Source organism: Vanellus vanellus (genome assembly GCF_965231255.1).
Source record: "Vanellus vanellus genome assembly, chromosome: 2".
In the NCBI taxonomy this organism is placed as follows: domain Eukaryota; kingdom Metazoa; phylum Chordata; class Aves; order Charadriiformes; family Charadriidae; genus Vanellus; species Vanellus vanellus.
The window spans coordinates 42,712,871-42,738,373 of record NC_138906.1 but is presented as its reverse complement, the minus strand read 5'-3'; the positions used below and the strand labels follow the sequence as shown (position 1 = coordinate 42,738,373).

The 25,503-nt window shown below is 41.2% G+C and overlaps 1 protein-coding gene across 1 annotated transcript in view; it reads left to right on the top strand.

The window, feature by feature from the left end:
* LOC309686460 (uncharacterized protein) overlaps positions 1-25,503 on the top strand; it is a gene marked incomplete at its 3' end in the record, with an annotated part of 90,531 nt that overhangs the window by 1,036 nt on the left and 63,992 nt on the right. The gene's annotated exons all lie outside the window — the stretch shown is intronic.

Below are 25,503 nucleotides of genomic sequence, written 5' to 3'. Positions count from 1 at the left end.
TCAAGGATAAAGTAACAGTTTTAAGTTGCGAGTTCTGCTTTAATTCGTGCCTGTTGGTTGTCGGAGATGTCGGTCCCCAAAGTAACTTTGTGCCTTTTCCAGAGAAAATAATTTGGCTGAAAGAGTGTTTGTGCTCTTCACAAGTCTATAGAGCGCTGTAACGCACGCAGTCATCCTGCCGACAAAGGTGTTGGGATGATGGGGAGCCTGGCGTCTCAGGCGATGGTGTTCCGAAGAAGGTGCTTGCTATGAAAGAATACTGCCAAGTGCAGGTCTGAAATGCAGGAAAACTAGAAGTTGCTTCTCCCAGTGACTGTCACCTGGATATTTCTGAGCTAGAGTGATTTTGCAGCCACACCTCCTTTTCTCTTTTGCTTGTTTGTGCCCCTTTCATAAGGCAAAGAGGAAACAGACTAAAAGAGTCTGAGCCAAGGTTTTGTCGGTCGGTGTCAAAACCCCTCTAAAATAAATGATTGTGCAAGAAAGGAAGCGTTGCCCGTTTAGAGAATAAAAGTGTCTGTTTAAAAATAATTCTAAATATTTATCCTGTTAATGCTGAGTGTAATGCTGGCAGTGGGGAATAAGTCACGTGAAAAAGAGAGTTGGTGGGATCCCTTTAAGTTATATACCTGTTATTTGTGGATGCTATACAGTAGATAGGCGTATGGACCAAAATCCTGGATGCAGTGAAGTCGGTGCAAATTTTGCCACTGACCTGGGAAGAGCCAGAACAGAAGAGAACTGAGTGGTGTAAGGTGTTGGGCCGAACTGAAAACCTTTGAGTGACACATCTATGCAATTATGGCAAAGATTGTAGTACTGCAGTATGCTTCCGTGATTAAAATATTATCAAAGTAGCCCTACCATAAATTAGTTAATTTAGGGAGATATTTTATAACTTGGCTCTAATTTAGCTTAATGAAAAGGTGTGGCGTACTTCAGTCTGAGTTGCTTCTTATAAACGTTTTGTAAAGTATCATGTGACGCTAAATTATCGTTTAAGTAATTACTGTAACAACAAGGAACACTAAATTACACTGCAGCACATGTAGTTTGCATCCCAATTAATTTTCAACTGTGCCTTGAAGATAATCACTCTTCCTGCTGTATTGTCTTTGCAAGGTGCACTGGACTTATTTACCAAGTCATTTACTATCCGTTAACGGCTCCAAATGTAAGGTAAAAACAACATTAGAACTAATTTGTAATTCCCTAGTACTGCTTGTGTGCTATAGGGAGATTTTGGGGGCAAAAAAAGAAGGTGTAGTATTACTTTACCATGCTTCTTAAATTTTCAAAGTTACAGAAACACTGGTTTCCAAGAACGGACTCTAAGGTAAATTTTGGCTTTTGTAGACGGTATTGACCACTTCATGCAGGAATGGAAAATTTACTTAAAATGTTCACGCTAAATCATTAGAGGGGTTATAAATAAGATATACCTAAAAGTAAAATTGCGGTATGTGAGCTGTCAGCAACTTTTAACTGGCAAACAGATTTATAGATTTGACTCATTCATACGTGCATGCATGCAATTATCAAAGTGAAGTGAGAACTATTCACAAGAGAACTGGAAGGTATTGAAAGTATGAAATACTTTCAATTTTGGGCAGTAATGTTGTTCTTTCCTATTCACTTTTTGCTGCAAAACCATTTCAATAGGCCACCAGCCCGTGTTGGTAAAAAGTGGCATAGCTCTATGGCTCTCAATGGCACTGTTATGACTGACAGCAGCTGTAGGCCAAGCACAATACTTCTGTGTATGTTTGGATTAAGATACGTTTATTTGGGCATCGCTTAAGGATCTAAACTGACAGGATAAATGTTGAGTTGTGAACACCTGAGCAAACCTGCCGTTTAACTGAGTGAAGTTGCAGGTATTTGCCAGCTTCAACATTCTTCTCACCTTTTATGTGAGTAATTATAGAGACTTTTCTCTATTTTTCAAATATTTTTAAAAACAAATAGGAAGTTTTTCCCTATGATCTCATGTGCAGAAGCTCTTGGTTTATACTTTTTGTAGTTTCGTACCACGTATGCTCGTGTAAAGTAGCATTACCATTTCCACCCATTGCGGTTTAGACAGTAAACGAAGTCTTTGTCAAGACTCCAGCAAAAAGTTCACGATCCTTTTAAGTTGATGAGTACTAACAGTCTTGTAAAAAGCCTGTTTTTAAATGATTTAATGTTGGGTTAGCATTGGCACTTCACCTGTAAAATCTCCCAAGAGCTTGAAAACCTGGGTGGATGGCTACAGCCAAAATTCTATTACAGATACTCTCTAAGCAGAAGATGTTAAGGAATAGCATAACAGGAACCACAGTGTAAATCGAGTAGTATTTTACTGTACTACTTAAGAAACCTTTGAAATGCTCGTATGAAAAAACCTCCTCCCTCGAGGAGCAGATATGGAAAGTTTGTGAGTAGAAGTTGTGAAGCAGAAAGATGTTTTAAGTTATTTGACACCACCAAAGATAACTTCTGGAGAGAAAGCAATGTTTTACATCCCTTTTTAAAGCCATGTGAAAGTTGTGTAGTGAAAAAGTAGTTCTGCATCCTTGGTATTAAAACAATTACCAGGGGAAGGGGCACAACTAAATGGTGTTGGATGCGTGTGTAGGAGTGTGTGTGTGCATATAGGTAATACTTTATACAGAAAATTATTAGTTCTTAAGTTATTTCATTTTTTTAAAATTATTTTTTTTTATATTTTAACCGCTCACAAATTGTACCAAATTAGGCTGGGGAGTGGAAGTCCTCTGTGCTTCAGCCAGCACAATAAAATCGGTTGGTACCGTGCCGATATGTTGGATCATGCCGAGGTAGGCTGGGTAAATACATGTGAGCTGTAGCAACACAGACCTCTTTTTTTTTTTTTTTTTTTTTTTTTTTTTTTTCATCTGGACCCGCTGACTAATTTTAGTCTTCACATGTCTAGCGGTGTCAAGAACAAGACAAACCCCATCATCTCCATTCCTGTTTGGTGTTTATTCTTTCTGAAAGAAAGGGAAAGGTTGTAGCGTGGCAAGGATAGAAGTCAGCAGGTTATCGCTCCAGAGAAGTGGACTCCTTTAACTTTGTTGAACTGACGGAAGGAGGAAAAAACTTACAAACCTGTCCATTGTTTTCCTCTAGTATGAGCTTAGATGTACAGAGTCTAGTTGGAGGCCTGTAACCAGTGGTGTCCCCCAGGGGTCAATACTTGGTCCAATTTTGTTTAATATATTCATTAATGACCTGGATGAGGGGACAGAGTGTATCCTCAGCAAGTTTGCTGATGATACCAAACTGGGTGGGGTGGCTGACACCCCAGAGGGCCGTGCTGCCATCCAGCGTGACCTGGACAGACTGGAGAGCTGGGCAGAGAAGAACCTAATGAGGTTCAACAAAAGCAAGTGCAAGGTCCTGCACCTGGGGAGGAAGAATGCTAGGCACCAGTATAGGTTAGGGGCGGACCTGCTGGGAAGTAGCTTGGAGGAGAAGGATCTGGCGGTTGTGGTAGACAGTAAATTATCCATGGCCCAGCAATGTGCCCTTGTCGCCAAAAAGGCCAATGGAATCCTGGGCTGCATAGGGAAGAGTGTGGCCAGTAGGTCGAGGGAGGTCATTCTCCCCCTCTACTCTGCACTGGTGAGGCCACAACTGGAATACTGTGTCCAGTTTTGGGCTCCCCAGTTCAAGAGGGACAGGGAACTGCTGGAGCGAGTCCAGCGAAGAGCAACTAAGATGATTAAGGGCTTGGAGCATCTGCCTTATGAGGAAAGGCTGAGAGAGCTGGGACTCTTTAGCCTGGAGAAGAGAAGGCTGAGGGGAGACCTTATTATGGCATACAAGTATCTAAAGGGTGGGTTGAAGGAGGATGGAGCCAGGCTCTTTTCAATGGTTCCCAGTAACAGGACGAGGGGTAATGGGCACAAGTTAGAACACAGGAAGTTCCGTTCAAATACACGGAAATACTTCTTTACGGTGAGGGTGACAGAGCACTGGCAGAGGCTGCCCAGGGAGGTTGTGGAGTCCCCTTCTCTGGAGATTTTCAAGACGCGCCTGGATGCAGTCCTGAGTAATGTGCTCTGGGCAATCCTGCTTTGGCAGGGGAGTTGGACTAGATGATCTCTAGAGGTCCCTTCCAACTCTGATGATTCTGTGATTCTGTATGCAGGTATGGTAATGACTTCTGGTTGCGCCTGGCCTAATTCTACAGTTGATAGTAGGGAAACGAAGTTGTGCTTGAGCTTTCCAGTTTCGGTTGTTCTCATCTTCGCACATTTCTTCTTGAAATATTCAAGAATGTGCTTCAGAATTTTCTATCAGCCTGTTCCTTTTTTCCTTCTCTGTGTTCCTTTTTTCCTTCTCTGTCTCCTGGGAAATAATGTTCTTGGTCATATTGAGGTAGTCATAACCAAACCTTCTGTTTTGCTGGAGGCGTAGTTCACTTTTTATGTGTGGCTTATTGTAGTATTTGTAAAAGTAAAAATGAAATTCATGTAGGTGTTTATATATTTTTTTTCTTTTATATATATAAAAATATGCTTAATATAAAAGAATAGGAGTTCTCTTCTTGAAGCAAGTAAACCTCTTTTCTGTGGTCAGCTGGAATAATCTGCAGGTAGACTTTAAATCTTAAAGCATTTTTTCTAGCCTGTATGTTCAGAAAGTGTGAACACTGATGTTATTTCTACATATATCTACTAACACTTTGATGCCTCGGTCCCTTTTGGGGTCTCGCCAGTCAGTGAGTGTGTGTTTGCCATGTGTAATGCCGACCTTGCTGTCAAGGCATGGCTTTCAAAACAAATGGATGGGTAAAGGGTTTGACCTGGAGAGCAAAATGGTTTGGTTTACCAAACATATTTTAACTTACTTAGTCTTTTTCTTGATCTAAGCACTGATGCCTCTTTACTTATCTTAATCAGACTATATATAAAATAGGTACAACTTATTAAAGAACTTATGTGATTTAGGAGTTAGGTTTCATTGCGTGTTATGTTTTGGGGTCTTCTTTTGGTTTAGGGTTGGGTTTTTTTATTTGGTTGTGGTTTTTTTTTTTTTTTTTTTTTTTCAAATTAGTTCGCAATAGTGTTACTGTAAAAAAGGTAATTTTCTTCATGGCCAGAAATTTGCATGATAAAACCAGTAGATACCTATTACATGGCTGTATGTGCCTTTCCCCCCCAGCTCACAGAAGAGGTTATTTCTGATACTGATAAAACCTAGCGTTACAACTTGCACGATTAGAATTAAGTAATCGGAGCTACAAATCTATCTATTATTCTAAAATTGAATTTACAATAGAATGACAAACCCACCATCTAGATCTTAGAAACAGACTGCAAATACAGTTTTATGATATTCATTTAAATCTAATTTGGGCACAGAAATAGAGTTAAGAAACCAAAGACTTCCCGTCCTTTCTATTACCAGATTTATTTTTCTGACCTTTTTTTAAAAGAAGGTTTGGAGAGTTTTAATCAGACAGAGGTCACAAATCACTTTGCGGGACATGCAAGGTGTGCATTGAAGGGGGAAAAAAAAATAATCACTTTCCTGATCATTTGGCTCTTGCTGTTTAGAATTGTGAAGCTAGGTGAAATGATTACTCCGACAGAACTATAGAAACTATCTCATTTTAGTACATTCTGAAGTATTTTATATTTTGAGTAACGCTGGCTCAGGGGCATTTTATACTCACATCTGGAAGTTTCCAGTCTTAGTGTTCAGTTTAGTGTCTCTCTGCCTTTGTCTTTCCATTTAGCCTTGCCATGTTATAACAATGAATCATCTTGTCCGTTAACTAAAGTTGGAATGTCTGTTTATGCACTGAATTTGTTTCATCACGTCGCCATAATGATTGGAACCGTGGCAACTCTGACTGCTTTCCCATATGTATTTGGGCTGGACTTCACCCAGTGCTGTTCCGAGCAGCAGAAGGATAAGCCATCACAAAACCTGGAATGTCTTTATCCTCTTAGGATTCAACCTCTCTTTCTCATCAAACCGTAGGGTAGCATTTTCATATTCTGTCTCTGTGCATATGAAATCGGGTAGAGGCTGTAGAATTTCCAATCATACGAAATCACAGCGGAGTTGGAATACGCATATATGTATAACAGTTAAACCAGGAATGTTGTCGTCGTAACTTCGCTTTGTTATGTTCTGTTTCGTTGGTGGATTTTAAATTAGTCCTGATTAAAATATTGAAGCATTAAATAAAAAGTGAAACAAAACTAGTGGCATTCTTTGGTTAATCAAATAATGTTAATAGAGCAGACAAGTGACACGGTGCAAATGAGGGGGGGCACGTGGCCGGGAGGCTGTGCCAGCAAATGCAAATTCACACCTCTTGCCATGTTGAGTGGGGCTTGCAGATAGCACTCTGGTTGCTATTTAAGCAGGGTTTTTTGCAAATAAATGTCCTTTTGTTAAAAGGGTATTACACTGGCCGTACCTTGATTCGTTTAATAGCATTTAGCCTTCGCTTACTTTGTGGAAGTATCCTCGAAATGATTTTCTTTATTTCCATGAAACAAACAACTTTGTTGCATTTGGGAGGTAAATACTGAAGGATCTGTTTAATAAATAAAACTGAAATGTTGTGTAAAACATATGTGTTCTTTTTAAGATGGCTTTGTGATCTTGTCTTGTGCACTGTGATGTCTGAGAATATTTTTGTGTGCTCTCTGTAACCAATTTTCATTAAGAGCTGTTGATGCCGCATTCCTGTGGAAAGTATCAAAAAGTAGAACCGAGGAGTAGCAATTAGTGGGTAGAACCTTATCCTGAAGGCAGATTAAAGTAGAACTGTTAGTTTGTGATAACGAACCCAAGAGCCTGTGGAAAGAAGTGAGGAAAAAATACATGTTATTGTCAATGACTGTATTGAGCTCTGATATAAAAACCATTCCAGTATTTTGTTCAATACTTCTGTCTGAAGCTCTGAAACTACAGAGCTGTCTAAACTGCTGGCATTTGTAGTGAGGGGGAGGAATGGGAGGTTTGAGAAGAGACAGTCTTTCTCCAGAAGCTGGATTGAGTAAATCTGGTAGTACAACCAGGTGTCCACACCAGTTTCTTCTTTTTGGCTGATAGTCGCTGTGGTTTCATGTGGGAGGTCACGGAGGTTCATGTGGGTGGTTGCTGCTAGACGAGAAGTGGGAGTGAGTAAAATTTTTTAGGTGGTAAGCGAGAGGAGGTTCTGTAATGAGAAGCTGTGTGCAGAAAGATCAAGGGATCCTTGCGATGCATTCACATCAGCCGGGACCGCAAAACAGATGAGCTGCCGTGTTCTGTGCTGGGCAGAATGTCTCTGGGCTTCGGCGTAATTTTTAAATAGAAGACAGCCCGGTAATGACGTCTCAACATCATTGATATATGGCTTATAATGTTGAAGCCTGAGCTAGAGGGGGTGGGAACGCAATCTTCAATTTTTATTTAAGCTAGAGGTGTGAATTTCTGGCTGTCTAGCTATTTGGAATTCCAAGAGAGATTCAGGTCTGCCAATCCGTTTAAAAACCGGAGGAAAGTGGTCTTTAGAACACCAAAAAATGCTTTAGGGAAGCACGGTCTTTTCCAGTCTGGGTGATGTTGGACTTCTGTAGATTCTCTACGGCAGGCTGCTTCTAGTCCAGGTATTGATTTCAGTTAACACTGAGGTAGCCTGAGGGGGTGATCAGTTGTTTGTGTTAATGGTACAGCTGGGTGCAGCCTCAATTGCTTCAAGCCTTTGGCCTACCAAGGTACCTTCTAACGAAGCGAAAAAGAACTTATCACTGGTTTTATTCGTTGTGCAACTGGAGGACGTCTTGTTATTTTTCACTGAGAACTGGTAATGGTGTGATTAGAACAGGAGTGGATTTGGTTTTTTTTTTGTTGTTGTTTGTGTAGTCTTTGTTTTCTTAATGTCGGGGCTGAGAAGCTAGTCCCAGCTCAATTACATGACTTTTTGGGAGAGGGCTGAATTACAAATGTGAAGGTGGGAAAAGGATCACCTTGCAGCAACTGCAGTGACTGGAATGAGATTCTGATCTTGAAATGACTTGGTCTTGTAGGACGTAGCCACTTGCTGTATGCACCCTATCAGGCGGTGAGCTTATTTTTCGAGGCTTTTTGAATTCTTCTGTTTTGCCACTTGTTCCAGGGACTGAAGCAGACAAGTGATCTCACAGAAGCGATGATTAAGTGACACCTGAGAGTTTTTCAGAGTTCTTAATAGCTTTGAGCAGTTGTTCCATTTCAGGGAGGGTAAATCTGAAGATGCGTCCTGGATCATAGCCAGCTTTTTTTTTCCCTATTTTATTCCTGTAGCACCATGATGCCAATTTGGTGACAGATGGGCATTTTTAGCCAATGGCTTTTGTATTCTGCAAACTGAAACTCTATTTTACTACTTTCTCAGTGAAAAAAGAGTAAAGTTGCAAAATTATCAGTTGATGTGGTATGAGAATAGCATATTACTTTTTTTTTTTTAATCAAGTTAAAATATTTAGATCCATTAAGTTCTGATTCTGTTCAGCATATCTAGTGGAAACTGGAGGACTTCATAGGATAATTCAGGTTGGAATGGTCCTGAGGAAGGTCTCTAGTCCAGTCTCCTGCTCTGTGTCAGCTGTGAGATCAGAAAGGGTTGCTCAGGGCTTTCTTCTCTCCAGCCTTGAAAACATCAAAGGAAGGAGAATGTGCAAATTCTGGCAGTCCTTTGTCGTTTGTTACTTTTTCACAAGTCAAAATTCAAAATCAAGCCTGAAAGCTTTGGAAAAGTGGGAGTTACAGATAATGGCCACTTCTTCCTAGAAATCAGGCCGAGATTAAGTGGTGCTAAAATGATTCCACTGATGATCTGAAGTATCACTTGCAAAACATAATGCAAACTGCCTCATTCTAGGATGTTCCGGAAAAGATACCATGGAAAGGTAACCGTTTGCCTGTATGCATGGCGCTCTGACTAAAAAGAGCAATAACTATTCCTAGGCTTGCAATCCCTTATCAGAGCGCACCTAGAAACGTAGGAACTTCTTGAGAAATACAGAAGGGTGTGCCAGGTGTCTGGCCCTGTGACTTTCCGTTGCATAAATCAGAAGTGCGGGTAAGATTTTGTGACAAGAAGCATCTTGGCAACTTGAGTAACTGAAATGTTCCAGTGTAGTTATAGCACATTCTCTGGTCATTATGGAGAGGGTCTGAAAGGTATTTGGTGGTTGGTTTTAGTGTTTGGGTTTTTTTTGGGTGGGTTTGGTTTTTTTTGATGAGGCTGCGGGCTTCAGTCTCCAAACCACTCTGTTTGGCCATGTCTCTTCCTTAAATATGCTGAGCTTGTATCCCATACGCATCTGACTTGATTTAGAGGTCCAGAGTCAATATACATTTTTATCTTTTATTCTCAAGTAAAACCACCAATCTCTGGTGCACCTGTCTTGTTGAAGGAAGGGAACTAGTGCTGGATCTGTTTAGGTGTTGCCTGCCTGGATACCTACACCCTGCTGTGGAGCAGAGGCCATTTCACTAGGTCTTGTTGGTAGAAAGCTTGTGTGCATCTTGGCCCTGGACTTGCTGGGTAGTTGCCCACAAATCTGGAGAAGTAAATACAAGCTCGGTGTATTCCTATGAATCATCTGCTCCTCTAGTCCAAATCGGATTTAAAAAAAAAAAAAAGAGATTAAAATTGTCCCTGAACCAAACATTCTGCATTTCAGTGAACTCTAACTGCGCTTCTTGAACTCTGCAGCCAAGAGCAAGGAAGCCGTAACCAAATTGCAGCCCTGTAGCTACAGGCCCGATGTTGACTGAACACGTGTGTGAACATCAGGAGCCTTCCACAAACTTCCTGGGCTCCGTCTCTGGCTTTTTTTTTTTGTTTTTGGCAAGGAGTCTGGAAACCTGATGGTCCTCTTGGATCTGGGCTCCCAGCGCTTTCTGGGGTCCCAGCTTTGGGGTAGGAGCGTGGCTGCCTGCTCTGAGGCTCCGGGTGCCACCCTGCCAGCAGGGTGGGTGGGTGGGTTTCTCTGGGTGTCCCCTGTGTCTGGCTTGAGGAATCTGCTGAAGAAGCTGCAGCTCCGTTTCATCTTGATGTCCTGGTATCTTCTTGTGTAGAAACCTCCCAGTGAATTTCACGGTCTTCCAAGGATATTCCTGTGTAAGAAACTGTCATGCAACGCAGCCTGCATGCGGTAGTACCACCTTGCTGGTAATACATTTTTCTGGTATAGAAGAGTATTTTTTTTTCCCTTTCCACGGAAGCACTTTATAATTTCTGGTGTTAACAGCCATTATCTCGCATATCCTAATAAATTCAGCTATTTGGCATAGTTAATTTGTTAATGCTTCTGCAATCATGTAATAGGACACATTGGGCCACGGGCACTCTCAAAGCACTCATATTAAAAGATTGTTTAGAGAATCTCTTTCTGTGCTTAATAATATTTTAATACGATCTCTCATTATTTTAATACGATCTCTCATTGAATTCTGTGGAGATGAAAGTCTCGGGTTTGAAATTTTTCTCCTGCTTGCGTTGTCCCCAATTGTTTTGTGTGTGGTTTTGTTTGTTTTCTTAATAAATCTGCTATCTGATTTTACCTTTGTCCCACTGCTCTTTTTCAGGTTTTGCTTTTAACAAAAAAACGGGTAGGTATTTCTATCAGTACAGGTTGGAATCAGAAATCTTTGTTCATGGTTTTCCTTGGACCTTGACATTCAATTAACTTGGAAGCACTTCTTGTCCTGCTAAGCTGTATTTCAGGATAGAAATCCCCCAACAAATATAAAGGTTATATGTGGCTTTCTGGTTTCTCTGATTTGTCGTCTACACTAATGTTTTCTTCACACGTGGATCTGGAGAGTACAAAGAGACAGAAACTACGTACTCCTAGTAGTACTTCAGGTGTCAAGGTTAAGAGCAGCACATGGCTTAGAAACTAATTCAGTTGATTTAAATCGTTAATGATTTTCCTAATGTAAGGAAAATTTAAGGACTGTATCTGCTGCCAGAGTCGTGAAAACTTGGCAGTGGCTGACTTTGTGGGGCAAATGGCAAGACAGATTTCTCTTGTTCGTAATCTTTAATGTGTTTCTTGAGAGTTAGCACCTACACTTGAACAGCTGTATTTTTAAACGTGTCTGTGTGTGAGAAGGTGTGTGTGAAACCAATCCTTGTAGCAGAAGGAATTATAACGAACGAATAGCTTTGTCAGGAACCTGTGTTTGCTGGTCATAACTTATTCTGAGTCTTGAACGTGGTGTAGATACATGTGCCTGTATGAAGTACTTTCATTGTCAGAGCAGCACTGTATAGTGCGTGTCTGTGTTACCACCTTTTGTTGTTTGTATGTTTTTGCTGCAGAAGATGATGGCAATCACAGCAGGCGCTACCGAGGAGCCAGGCTGGGAACTCTGCTGCCATCTGTGTGAGCACTGTCTGTTCGTGCTGCGTGCATGTTTCCATATGTATAGTTTAGCACTTAGTCTCTACAACCAGTGGAGTAACGTATCTCAAAACAGTTGTGATAATAGAAGTCAATGGGAAAGGGTCTTTTAATAATCATTTAATTTACTTTTTTTTTCGCTACTGCCACTTTAGAGACATTTCATGAGATAATGCTGCTCATTCCAAAATTGAACTCATCACTTTTGGCTTTGTACATTGTAATCACCTCCACAGCAACCACTGTGATGCCATAAACAGAGGGTTTGACTTCAGGTGAAGAATGTAGGCAGTAAAAGCAAAAAAACCTCAAAGGAAAATGTGGGAGGATGGGGAGGACAGGGAAAAGTGGTTATTCTGGCTTTCTATGTAGCAATATTTTTTTTTTCCCCCCCAAAAAAACTTTTTTTCTAGTCTTTCAGCTATTAGTAAAGAAAATAAATTCTTCTAAAATATCAGAGTGGAACTTGCATTTTAGATGGTATAATTGAAAAAATGTATAAGCAGTGGAGTTTTATTCTGCATAGGATTTCTTTTTCTCTCTTTCCATTCATTTTTAAAAAATCACTTTAGTAAATTCACCGTGGGAGGATAGTTTTGCTGCTGTACTTTTCCCAGGATGCAGCAAGAGAAATTGCATTTGCAGTTCACAGAGAATGAAATTAAGCTTGCTCTGTCCTGATGATCCGCTACTCCTACACCCAGCACATTTCTGGGAGAGACTCTTTGTTGAGCGCTGTAGGAGACAGTGCCCTGAATGTACCTGCACCTGCTCTTGTGCATGAAGGAACAGGCACAGATTCAGGCTCTCATACCTCTCAAATTAGAATTAGGTACTGTGTGGAGTGCCCCGGTGTGTGTCTGCCTCCTCTCTGCGGTGTCGCTCTTGGAATGGGAGACTTCGAACGTGTCACTTTGCTTACGGAGGTTGAGACTACTTGCCGTTCTGTAATAAGTTTAGACGTGCTCACAAAGGTCGTGGTTTTAGAGAGCGGCAGGCGATTGAAGGATACCCGCTTTCAACTTGCATCCTCTCGTGTTCAAAACATAGTTGGGTGCTAAACTGTAAAATCAGTAAAAAAAAAAAAAGTAATCGGCAAATGCATTGTGGGAAGTGAATGAGCAGACTGTCATTTATTTGTTTAGTTGGGTGGCGGTGGGAAAGGCAACTTAATCGCCCCTCCCCCCCCCTTTTTCTTCTTGAGCAATAAAATCTCCCTCTTTAACCCTTCCATCTGGTAGAGACTGTGTACATAAACCTCTATTTCTCGTCTTTCATATGCTGCTTTTACAGCTGGCCAGTCCTTCCTTTTGGGTTGCACCTTCTCTAAAGCAGCTTCAGGTAGATAAATGCTGAAATGACCTTCGTGCTCGTGCAGCCCCTTAAGTGCTTGCCGAAGGGACTGCACAGCAGTAACTACTGCCTTTGCTTACAGAATAGGAGCTGAATGTATATAATGCCTATGGAGAAAATATTCACCAATAAGAACAGAGAAAGCCCAAGGATCGGCAAGGATCTCCGTTTAATATAACGCTGATCCGGTGCTTCACAAAGCTTGTTAACGTGAGGAGACTCCCACAATATAGATTAAAAAAAAAAAAAAAAAAAAAGCACTTTCTGTTCGACAGTTCCAGCGGTTTTCATTTACATTTCAAAGCCAGAGAGAGACTGAGAGCACTCATATCTGTAATTCCAGTAGTCCCTCCGTCTGGATGACTGTTCCTGTAAAACTGACACAGTACGGGCAGTTCTCATCAATTTCATTGGTTCCATCTTCTCAGATGAGCCTTTAATCTCCTGCTTGCTGATCCCTGGTTTATAATCAGATTTGACAGAGATAGGAAGGCGGTAAATATCTTGATGTGAAAGTCTGTAACGAGATAGAACTGTTGTGTCTCTCCTCACTCCTCTGGTGAGGTAAAATTTTATTTGCCAAGTGTGAATAACTTTCAGGCTTAAAGCCGCCTAGTTGCAGGCCATTTTCAGGTGTATCTGTTTACAAGTAAGCCCCCTTTTCTTTCTTTTCCGCTCTCTCTGGAAAAGGCCAGAAAAAGGCTTATTTGTTGACTTGCTTCTGAATGTTTTGGAAAGCAATTTTATGTCAACTTCTTGAATTATTCTGTTTTCCTAGAGGTTGATAACATGCTGATTTCAAGTGAGACCTGAAATAATAGATATTTAACATGTGCATAATCATTTTGATTCCTGAATAAAACCATTCCTGAATGGCTTTAATGCTATCAATAAAAACCTTACAGTTAAGCGAATGAAAATACATTTAATACCTCTCCATACTTTTTTTTTTTTTCACTGTTCTGTATCCATATGTTAGCTGCATAACTTCTGCATCTCTCTTGCTTCCCATCAAAATGGAAAAATCCTTCCCCTTTGCTTTTTAATCCATCCTCTGGATAATCTTAAAGCTCAAGTTAATGCTACAAATTAATATAGTAAGAATATTGGAAATATAGAAGGTTAGGGACATACCTGGGTATATGCTTAACTTTGTTTTATGTTAAGCATAACCAGTGCCTATGGAATAAAAAAGTTTTGTCCAAACTATTAAAATGGAAAAGGACTGATAACATCTTACAAAGTTTTACTTCTTGACTATTTTTACCTGGTTGTAATTCTTACCTTAATTTTGATGGTGATAGTTTTCCTCTGTGGAAGCTGCTGTTTTTACTGATGTGGCTGTGGGGAAAAATGTCTTTTTGTCATTTTGAGTACATATGACTTACACAACTCTGCGGAAATTACTGATAGAAAGGGAAAATCTGGTTTGGGAGGTGCCCACTGACTCTGCAGGGTTAGTGAAAGACTGCATTAGTGCTTGTCACTGGCAAATGGTAAAAATCCTTTTTTGTCAGGTTGGTGTTTCTGCCTGTTTCATCCACCTGCCTTTTGGGTTCTCACTTGGATGTGCTATTACAGAACTTTGAGAAAGATACTGAAAAGTTGCATGCAGTAAATGAGCATCACAATTTCCTTATTAATGCTCCTTTTCCCTTTGGCAAGCTTTTCAACTTCAGAGAGTATATTTCTTCTCCTGCGCTTAGAATTAATTTTGTATGCATTGACAGCCAAGTTATTTGAAGTAGGAGTAAAACACTGCATGTGGTGCTTGCTGAAGGTGAATACTTGGACTGAGCCGGTCTTACCAGCATACAATAGTGTCCAGCTGACCATAAGCCAGAAGAGAGTCTTCTGGTAGGAGGGAATCGCGATGTGTATGGCCAAAGACAAAGCTGACATGGATTTCAACGAATGGGAATGAGTTGCAAATAATTCAATGTGCAGGCACAAGTGATAACCATCATTGTTTGTGCCAGCATGTGAGTTGGCCTTTAATTAGGTTAGAATTATAAATGTTGCAACTTTAGGTGAAAGCTTACTAGGTGAAAGATTGTGTCCACTGAAAGTGAATTGCCTGAGATTTTTGGAGGGATTCTTACTGAAAACAATACAATTCTATATAATACATAATTTATTTAATTTTAATATGTTGTATATAATTTATACGTTGATATTAATGTATAAGAATAGGGTGCCTGTTGTTGAAAAGAGTATGCAGAGCTCCATACGAGAGGGGACACAGCATTGCCTGACTCTTTCAAGCAGTTATAGGTGGTTTTCTGGCAGTGAGTGAGGAGCTGGATTTAATGACTTAAACATATAGGGGTGTATAGGCGTTGTCTTCACAGTGGCTGTTTGCATTTGAGAAATGGGAACAAATATCCAAGGAGTTTACTAAGGCAAGTTAGTAGGTTTTTGAGTGTGGAGAAAGATGCGTATACCGGGGAAAGGTAGCATCTGGCCAAATCTGTATGCATAGAGCTTGAATGTTCTTGGCACTTCGCAAAATTGCTCATTAATAGCTTCTTGAGTAAACAATTTAATTTTACAAGTGTGGAATATTTTTGAATGATGAAATGTGAAATACTGTGGCAGTGATAGGGAGGGCAATAGCAAAGAGTATGATTAAGGTGGAAACAAAACAGTAGAAATAAGACAGCAAAGCCTCACGCAGAAGGTTTTATTTCCAGACGAAGGGCATTCTACAGCTGAGCTTGCACGAAGGTGAGTATAGTGGATTTAAAAAGAGATGTGGAGAAGCTGAAGTATTTAACAGGCTAAAGAAAGCAAAGAGGAGTATGATATATGGTGGTCAGCAATAACGATCATTCCAGTTCAACAGCTGAAAAGGGTATTTGACAAATGTCCTGATCTCAAACAGAATAAAACAGTAGAGAGATGCTGTTTTAATTTTCTCTTAATTGAAGCCAGGAAGCAAATGAGAATCCTGAAGTGAAAGTCTTCTGGTATCTATGCTCTGCCTATAGAAGCTTACAGTCCTCCGAGTAGAAATATGACGATTTGTGAGATATGTAATTCATACAGTGAAACCGTTGCAGGTTTGTATGACTGGAATTTATAAATACAAGTCAGTGTTTATCTGGAGGTAAATAGCAAGGGCAGCTTTCCCACACAAAGATCTAATCACTAGATGAGCTATTAGAATAACTAGATCACCTACTTTATAGTAATGTCTATAAGAGGACAGAAAGTCATAGACCTGCATCTTTCAATAAATCAGTTAACACAGAGCTAGCAGTGAGTGAGCAGTGACTCTCGTTTGTCATCAAAGATCAAGGATATGGCAACTGATAAGTCCAGGCTGAAAGGGCTATGCGTGCAGGTTTTTTCTTTTCTCTTTTTTTTTTTTCTTCTTTCTTTTTTTCTTTCTTTTCTCTTTTTTCCCCCTGTGAGTCCAGAAATATGATTCCAGTGCACAGATATCTGGGCTGCACCTAGAACTTTTTGTTATCTGTCAGAAGATGCCACTTAAATAAGAATGTCTTTGGAGTTAGCCCAGTTGGGATGTTTTGGAGGAAATCAAATCAGGCTCTAGGGGAACTCTTCTGCGTTGAAATTATTGCCGATAACGTTCTTGTTGCAAGGAAAGGAAAAGTCAGGGCAGAGGCAGTAGAACACTGTGATATTGGATGGTAACAACTCTTTGGGGCATGCCAGACAGTGCTTGTGTCTAAATCAAAGGATGAAAGGGAAGGTAGCATTTGTGGGAAACCAAAAGAAAGATCAAAGGAAATCCTACAGGTGCCAGTGGTTCTAAAATGTGGAAACACAGCAATGTTGGCGACATGGTGATACCTCTGGAAGTTCTCCCAAACAGGCACTGGTGTAACGACTGCACACCTTCGTGTTTGCTAGCAGTCTGTAGAGACACAGCAGGCTACAGCGCAGTAAAATTGGTGGCAGAACTACCTAAAAGACTGATGGTCGAGGTTGAAGTGGCAGATCCTGAGCTGACAGCGTGTGACTCATCACGTTACTTTAACGCAAGACAGCAGGACAGCGCAGGGACTGGCAGTGGGTTAGAGGCACTGGATGCTTTACTGCCTACAGTAGTGTTTTGCAGTCCATGCCACCACCATACAACTGGCAACACACAGAAGTAATTCGTTCCAATCTTTTATGCCCATGTCTCAGCCTCTTAGTTGTGCTTTTCCTCATTCCCAGTCCAAATTTCCTTCTCCAGGCAGTCCCAGGCTCCTTAACACTCTCAGTTGCCTTCTCTCTGTCTTCTGAGTCATTCATATCCAGTAATATTTTCCAGATTTATGGGCAAACAATGTGTTTCCCTAGCTTAGTTTTCCCAAAAGGCTTTAGCCATGTTTCCAAAAACATTCCGTCTGAGACAGACATCAAACAATAAAAAAAGTCATTGCAATTAAAGTTTGGCAAAGTTCTAAGCAACTGCAAATGGGGTATTCCTGACAGCAAATGATGGCAGTGTTAATGTGCAATGCTATCAGTTCTCCCTATAATTGCAACTTTTCACCTATATGTTGACTGAGAAAAATTGTCAAAAGTTTGAAGGAACAAATTATGGCTAGCACTCACACCTCAGAGAGTCATAGGAGGTATTTGGAAGAAGGGAACTTAAGATAGAGGGAAATGAAAAATACACTTTGCTCTGACACTGTTGCCTAATGTTCTTAGATGCAGCAGTCAAGGATATTATGACTAAAGGAAGAAATGCATTATTTTTTCTCTTTAATGTTTTGTGTGTTTGATAGTGCATTGTGGGATCTGTGTAGGTATTATGCAGTACTGCATTTTAAAAAATAAATTACCAGATTGTGTAATTTGAATAAAGGATGCAGACACAACACATGAACGTGCATTAAATTTCTTTTTTGACCCTGAGTAAATTTTATTGCAGAGAAGTTTGGCAGTGAATTGAAGAAGCCATATTTTATGATCTTATTTGGACCACTGTCTTTTAACTGAATGAACTAAACTTTCTTAAGACCTTTTAAAAACAGGGTTTTCTGTGAGTAACTTTTTAGTTTAGTAGGTAAGGTATTTCAATTCCATACACAATTGGACTTGAAAAATATATATACATTTATTACATTTGCCTTTTTATTTCAAACTAATCCAGCCTGGGAGTAGAATAACTGTCTTCTAGAAATAGTTTAAAGTTTGTATCCAGAACAACTCTTCCACTTCAAGCAGTCTTCTTGCTCTTCTCCCAGGCTGAGATAGCTTTACACCTGATTTAGTTTGTCTGTGTGCCCCTTATTTCTTCTGATGTCATTTCACCATTTCAATGCTGGTACACAGCCAGTTTTGCCCCCGTGCCACTATAATTCACGTGAAGTTAATGCAGCTGGAACCACACAATTTTTAAATCGCCATGCTTTGGTACATCTGTGTTACCCCAGGTTTATACCTAGAGTAGCTCAGAGGTCCTAGGCTCTCTTCAGAGTGGGGAAATGTCCCAGCAATGCGAACACTGAAATGCCAAATTCTTGGCATATCTGGCAACAGGAATGGAGAGAGGCAGAACAAGGCCCAGGGCTGCTTCAAAACAAACAAGCAAGCAAGGGATCAAGCAAAGAACGCGACCTGGGAGGACTGTAGGAATACAAGCCGCCTCGGTGACCTGCTAAAAGCAGGCTGATGTGATGAATGTGCCATGCTGCCACACTGCCCTGAAACATCTGTCTTGGATGCAGCAGGTCCATTGTGTTCTGAAGGCAGATTTAGGTCAAGTGTCTTCTCTTCCTGTTGCCTGGTGCTGGATGTGCCACTGTCAGGAGCTCAAACATGGCAGTTATTCGTAGGCTCCGGCACTGTTGCAAGGCATTCCCATAAAGATGGTGGGGTGAGTGTGCATCACTGGTCCCCAGGCACAGAGGAGAGCAAGCACAGAATTTGTTCCCTGTTACTTTGTTCCCTGCACTTGCATTAAAAGGTGACGTTTTCTAAGGATGACCAAAACCATAGCCTGGGATAATTTACAAAGTTTGGAGCAGGTGGAAACCTGAAAATGGGCACCAGCAGTGTGACCACACTGGCATTGGAGATCTTCCACAATGGCTGACTGGAGAATAGCTGAAATTGCAGATGAAAATGCTGTCTTAGGAAGTAAGATATCATGCTTTTCTGCTGGTCTTTCAGGCTGAACTGGTTCGTGCCAGGTTCAGATGCGTGCCAGAGTGGGAACGGGAATGCCAGGTTGGAAGAAAATGCAGGTCTGGCAGTTAGACCCACTCGGGCTGCTTCAGGTGTACAACATCAGGCAATAAATCACTCACTTCCCTGTAGGTGCAAAAAGGGCAACAGCACTAGTCAGTGTTTATGCCATGTTTTCCTTCCCTTGATGCCGTATTGCCTTTTTTGACTCCTTTGCAATTTAAGCCTCTTGAAGGCATGCCTCAGGGCAACGTGGTGATAGTCTGCAGAGCTGTACAGTGTATTGCCGGCTCTGGTACCCACTCTTCCAATCCACAACATGTCAGTTATTGTACAAGGGCTGTACAGAAAGGCTTTAGGATCACCTAAATGCTAGTAAGATAAGATAGGAATGTCATCTCATACAAAAAGGGACGAAGAATACATGCACTATTTATGCCCATTTAGGGCAACTAAGATGATTAAGGGCTTGGAGCATCTCCCTTATGAGGAAAGGCTGAGAGAGCTGGGACTCTTTAGCCTGGAGAAGAGAAGGCTGAGGGGAGACCTTATTATGACGTACAAGTATCTAAAAGGTGGGTTGAAGGAGGATGGAGCCAGGCTCTTTTCAGTGGTTCCCAGTAACAGGACGAGGGGTAACGGGCACAAGTTAGAACATAGGAAGTTCCGTTCAAATACACAGAAAAACTTCTTTACGGTGAGGGTGACGCAGCACTGGCACAGGCTGCCCAGGGAGGTTGTGGAGTCCCCTTCCCTGGAGATTTTCAAGACCCGCCTGGATGCAATCCTGAGTAATGTGCTCTAGGCAATCGTGCTTTAGCAGGGGGGTTGGACTAGATGATCTCTAGAGGTCCCTTCCAACTCTGAAAACTCCATGATTCGGTGATTATTGATGCTGATATGGAGACTTGTACTGAAACAGTAGTTTTGTCTAGAGTGTCTCTAAAGAGTTCAAGGTAGTGCAGCCATTACAGAGAAAAGTCTCAAATAGCTGAGATATCTCTGTAAGGAGTGAAAGAGGGGAGAGAAGGTGTGGTTTTGATCTCTAGAGTAAATTCCAGAAGGTGGCCAAGAAAGCAGATTAGCTGAGGGAAGTACCTGGAAAAGGCAGGGTTGTGCAGGCGGGGCGTCTGGGCAAACACAGAAATTAACAACACTTCAGGAGACTGTACTGTTAATGATGAACATCCCAAGAAGACCGAGCACTGTGTGCTGTGATGAGGACAGGAGGCCAATTAGAAACCACTGAACTATCACATCTGTCCCGCGGCATTTTACCACCTAGGAAAGGGAGACTTTACCTTCATGGTTTATAACCTATTGACACTAACATATGAGCAGTCAGGACTTCAGGCATGTTCTGCTACAGGTCTGTTGACGTTTTATGTTTTGTCGTTTATAGTCAATTAACAAACATTTTTTTTATTGTGAAAAACATGGTAAAAACATCTCTCTGAAATGCAGCTTCCTCCTAGTAACATAAATTCCTAATAACTTGTTTACATAAAGACAGAGCATTCCCTTTCTTCCTTACAGCAAGGAATAATTTTTCCTGCCTTCTATCCTCTAGTTTCCAACTGGGAGCATATGATGCAGCTCTGACCCAGATTCACCTACCATCTGGCCTACCTTTTAGAAACACCCTTTTTCATTGTTTGTAGCATCCATAAAAGCTCTTTAGCTTTGCCCCCCAATGCATTAAAGGGGATGTCAGATAGAACTGCACAGATTACCGCAAAACACAGCAGACATGTATGACAGAAACAGCTGTTGCTTACAAGCCTCCAGCCTTGTCACCTCCAGTTTACTTTGAGTCTTACAAGTAACTAGTTCTCTTTCACTGGAGTAAGCGGAGCCAAGTTTCCAAAGAGCCTGGCCTAAAGGACCTCGCTGCTCTTTTCCTCCATCTTAATGCACGGTATTTAGCCATGCTGTGAAGAGCCCTGGGGAAGATCAAGACCTCATTTCTCTTGTTGGCCTCAAAAGTTCGTGGAGCAGGCTAATGAATGCTGGTAGCGTTCAAACAAAACTGGAAATCTCAAGCAGGTGGCTGTTGCCTCCATGAGATCGGCTATGTGAATTGATGTATCGGAACAAAACCAGTTAGCTGTGTATCAGTAGGAACTGGAGTGGTGAATTTCCAGATGGCAATGACCATGCTTAGCACAAAGTTAAGAAAGACCTCTCATGTTGATGGAGTAGCACTGAAAATAATTTCTAATGAAGGCGTTTTCCCCAGGAGTGTTTGTTTTAAGTTGTGTTACCATGGACAGTCACAGACTGAGAATATTAATTGGACCAATGAACACTTTCTGGCTGATCAAGCCTCAAAGTAGTGATAATTTATGAAGTTGGTCTAGGAAAACTTTTGGAAATTGCACTTTTTAATTCTTACCTCCCATAGAGGTATTCTCATAACCGTTTCCGAGCTTGTGAAACAGTGCAACTGCATAACAGTGAAGAACAGAAACTGTCTGCTTTAGTGATGGTCAACATTGGGATGTATGTTGGAAAGTTGGTGTGTAGTAGTCTGCTGATTTTGAAGAAGTCTATGTTGTAAGAAAAAGCAAAATCTTTTACAAATATCTGATATATAACCTGTGTCACTGAATGTCTTAACACAAATTACTTCTTTTATACTCTTTTTGTATTTTTTGCAATGCATCTGAGACATATATATGTATGTAATTTTTTAAGTAAAATTATCCTTCTAAATTTTAAATGAACATGTGGTAACTGTGTGTCTGCTTTTTAGAAAAAAAAATAGTGTATAGGTTTACTGTCACAAGTTGTCATAAAATTAGCACCTTTGAGTAAAATTTAGAGAAAAATAAACCAAAATTGTAACCTCGCATATTTGTGCATTACAGCTGACTGTTAGTTATAATCCTTCAGTTAATGAACAAAGGTGATCTATTTGTCTGATTAAGACCAGTGTGGCTGGAATTTTGAATTCAAGAACAAATGTTCTCCTTACAGAGTCCATAATGCAAGAATTGTTTGCTTTTTAAATTTTTTTTTCTTTCCCAATTGAAAGTTAAAGCACATAATAATCTCCTTGTGGGAAAACTTGAAAAAAATAAAAAAGCTAAATGCACTACACTATTTTAGATTGTTTGACCTATTTAGGAAACTAATAACTTCAACCTCATGGACTTAATTCTATCAGTATTTGGCATCTACCAAGGAGTGTGCCAATTGTTACTAGTAAATATGAAACACCTGAATGAAGTCATTGAAGAGAAACCAAATAATTACAGGTTCAGTTGGCTGTCAATTAAAACATGATTTGAACCTTACAGTAAATCTGCCAACATTGTCAATTGCCAGAGCTTTTCAGGATCGTGAGGTAGAAATCACTGTTGTTGGCTTTCCTGTTGTAAATGACATGATTCGCATGTTCATGACACAGTTTAACTGAGAGAAAAACAAAGTTAATATCTGAGACCATCTGAAATGAAATAATGTTGTGATTTGTGCCAGATGGGTGCCTGAAGTAATTACAATGTCAGTGCTTCCTAAGTAGGGTAACGATATGGACCTCATTCTGGTCAGTCTGGAGAAATCTATTTTGATGAACTTTCTTTCAACTCTATTTAGCTGAGACATATGTTGAAAGATAACCTAACGGGATGTTACAGCAATCTGTTTGTATTTCTCCAAGCTATTGAATACACTACTGTGGTAATTATACCAATGATGTTCTGTCCAAGTACTGAGAAAGAAAGGCTAAAGCCTGTTATTTTTTCTACATAGTATGAAGCCTGAAGAAACAACCTCTGTCACCTTGGTATTGCAGTTTGTTACGAGCAAAACAGTCTGGACTTGGGAAACTGTTGAATTTAATTTTTTACCAATTAGCAGAAAGTTTTGATTATGGATTTGGGTCTTGTGAGGGCCGGGGGGAGAAAAAACCCCACATAATTAAACAAGTCAACACCTTTCCTTCCCCTTCCCCAGACTCATCTTAACCTAAACACCTTTCCTAATCCATTCCTAGTCCCTTCCCTCCCTTTGCTGCTGGTTAGGCCCAGTGTGCCCCAGCTTCTTTGGTGAGGTGAAGAGAACTCAGGAGGTGGGGTCATGTGCCATAATGGTATATTTCTGCTCTTCTTTGTTTTACTGTTTTTCCTGCCATTCTCTTCCTTAATGTCCCTGCTCTACAGTTGCATACACGGGCGAAAGTCCACTTGGGGGGGGACCTTGCCCTGGCAGGGGTTCCTCACAGCTGCAGTCCTTTGGGGCTGTTGCTGCCCCACCATGGATCGCCCACGGCTGTGGCCTCTCGGGGGTGTCCCTGCTCTGGCAGGGGTCACCCATGGCCCCAGTCCCTCAGGGTGCCCACCCTCCTGCCCAGAGCGTGTCTCCAGCACCCTGTCTCCCACCCCTCACCGCTGCCACTGGCTCCCTTAAACCTGCTTGAGGTTTTGGTAAGCCATGGCCTGTTCATGCTGGTTTCGAGAGCTGTCTGGAACCATCTGTGACCGGCTTAGGGCTGCCTCTCCCACGGGTCACCGTAGCAGCCCTCTGCTACCAAAACCCTGCCCTTGGTGCCCAATACACAGCTATAGTGCAGATTTTTTTTCCGACCTTCATTTTAAAGTTTTACTCTGCAAAAAGCAGAGCACAGACAGACTTGAATGTGCAGTACTGGATTTTGTAGGGTTTTGGAGGAAACGGTTAACTTCAAGGGTGGGCCATTGGATGAACAGCAGGTAAAGAAACAAGACTTTGTAAAGAATCATTTCTTAAATCTTAGTTGTGTGTCTTAGTCCATGTGAGTTGTTGACATTGGAGTCATCTTTCACCTTAAATAACACGGGACAGCTGTATTTCCTCATGGTCTCCTTCCAGATTACTTCTGAGAGGTAAGCAGCGTGCTCGTTTACCTTAAGCTGGAGCACACTTCACCTTACTCTTCCTTCGCTGTGTTTGCATATATTATTCGCCGTATTGCTGAAACAGTCCTTTAAGTCACTGGGATGAAATCCTTTGTCAGAGAGCAGAGGCAGCAGAAAGCCAAAGCGCCTGGGAGCGGGCGCTCTCCTGCCCGTGTGCCGGCCCTCACCTCCTGGTCTGCCATCTGGGATTTCAGCACGGGTACATACCCAGCTTGCTGACTCTGGATGCACAGCTCTTCCTCTGCTTCCCACTGACATCTTGACAGATCTTGTATCACAACTGTGTCATAGAATGGTATAGGTTGGAAGGGACCTTGAAGATCATTGAGTTCCAATCCCCCTGCCGTGGGCAGGGACACCTCCCACTAGACCAGGTTGCCCAAGGCCACGTCCAGCCTGGCCTTGAACACCTCCAGGGATGGGGCATCCACAGCTTCTCTGGGCAACCTGGTCCAGTGCCTCATCACCCTCAAAGTGAAAAACTTCTTCTTAATATCTAATCTAAATCTACCTTCTTCCAGTTTGAAGCCATTTCCCCTCATCCTATTACTACACTCCCTGATAAAGAGTCCCTCCCCAGCTCTCCTGTAGGCCCCCTTTAGGTACTGGAAGGCCGCAATAAGGTCTCCCTGGAGCCTTCTCTTCTCCAGGCTGAACAACCCCAACTCTCTGAGCCTGTGTTGTCTTCCAAAGAGCTCAGGACTGAACTACCTGATGCTGGGTATTTTAGTTTATCTGTGTAAGCTCAGTAGTGTTGGTTCAAGTTGCTGTCTGAAGGCTCAGAAGTGGAATGCCCTCTTAGTTAACACTTCACGCAGGTTTAAAAAGCTTTTTGAATTTGTTTTCTAAGTGGTCGTATTCTAACACTTATCTTCACTTTAAAGAGGAAAACAGGGATTTGCTGGGATTTGAATGTCTGGTTGGGTCCCACATACTGGGTCGAATGCTTCTGGACTGCAGGTCTTCTCACCGACATACCCTATTCATCTGAACAGAGCAGTCTATTATATAAATTGTACAGGGCCTATTTTATTCAAAATGAGCTATCATTCTGGCTTTACATAAGCTGAAGAAAATATCTTTTTGCAAAGCTGACTGAAAGTCGGTAGACCAAATTGTGTAAAAAGAGTTCGGTATTTCAATTTAAAATTATACTGAGAATGGAGGAGAAAAGGAGAGGCCTTTTTGTGCTGAAAGTTATGATTAGGACAAAAATAATGGTCTCCCTTTGGAAAATGGGGTTTCATTAAAATCAGCCTTCAGCTGAGTCTATCAGAGCTGTCAGTCATAAGAAGAGGCCATTAGGCATGAAACTCTATGAAAAGATTGTAGGTGTACAGCCTGTCTGTTTATATCTTCCATGCAATAAATACCACCAGACTTTTTGATTTGAGAAATATGAGAATATTTTATTTAGTTGGAAATGCTGAAGCAATGAATTTCTGAGTTAAGATTCTTGTGAGTGTGCTACTTTATTGTGAAGTCTGTGAAGACCTTAGATATTACATTTTTTTCTGCTTTATAAGTCATCTGTAGTGTTGTTGAGTTTCGTTTCAGATGTGATGTGTGCGAGTGATGTTGGACATTGCATAATATTTATGTGTTTTGGAGAATCCGTGACTTGGCAAGACATTTGCTTTGATGAGGTTAGGAGGTTAAGCTGTATGTTTTACCCCAAGAGT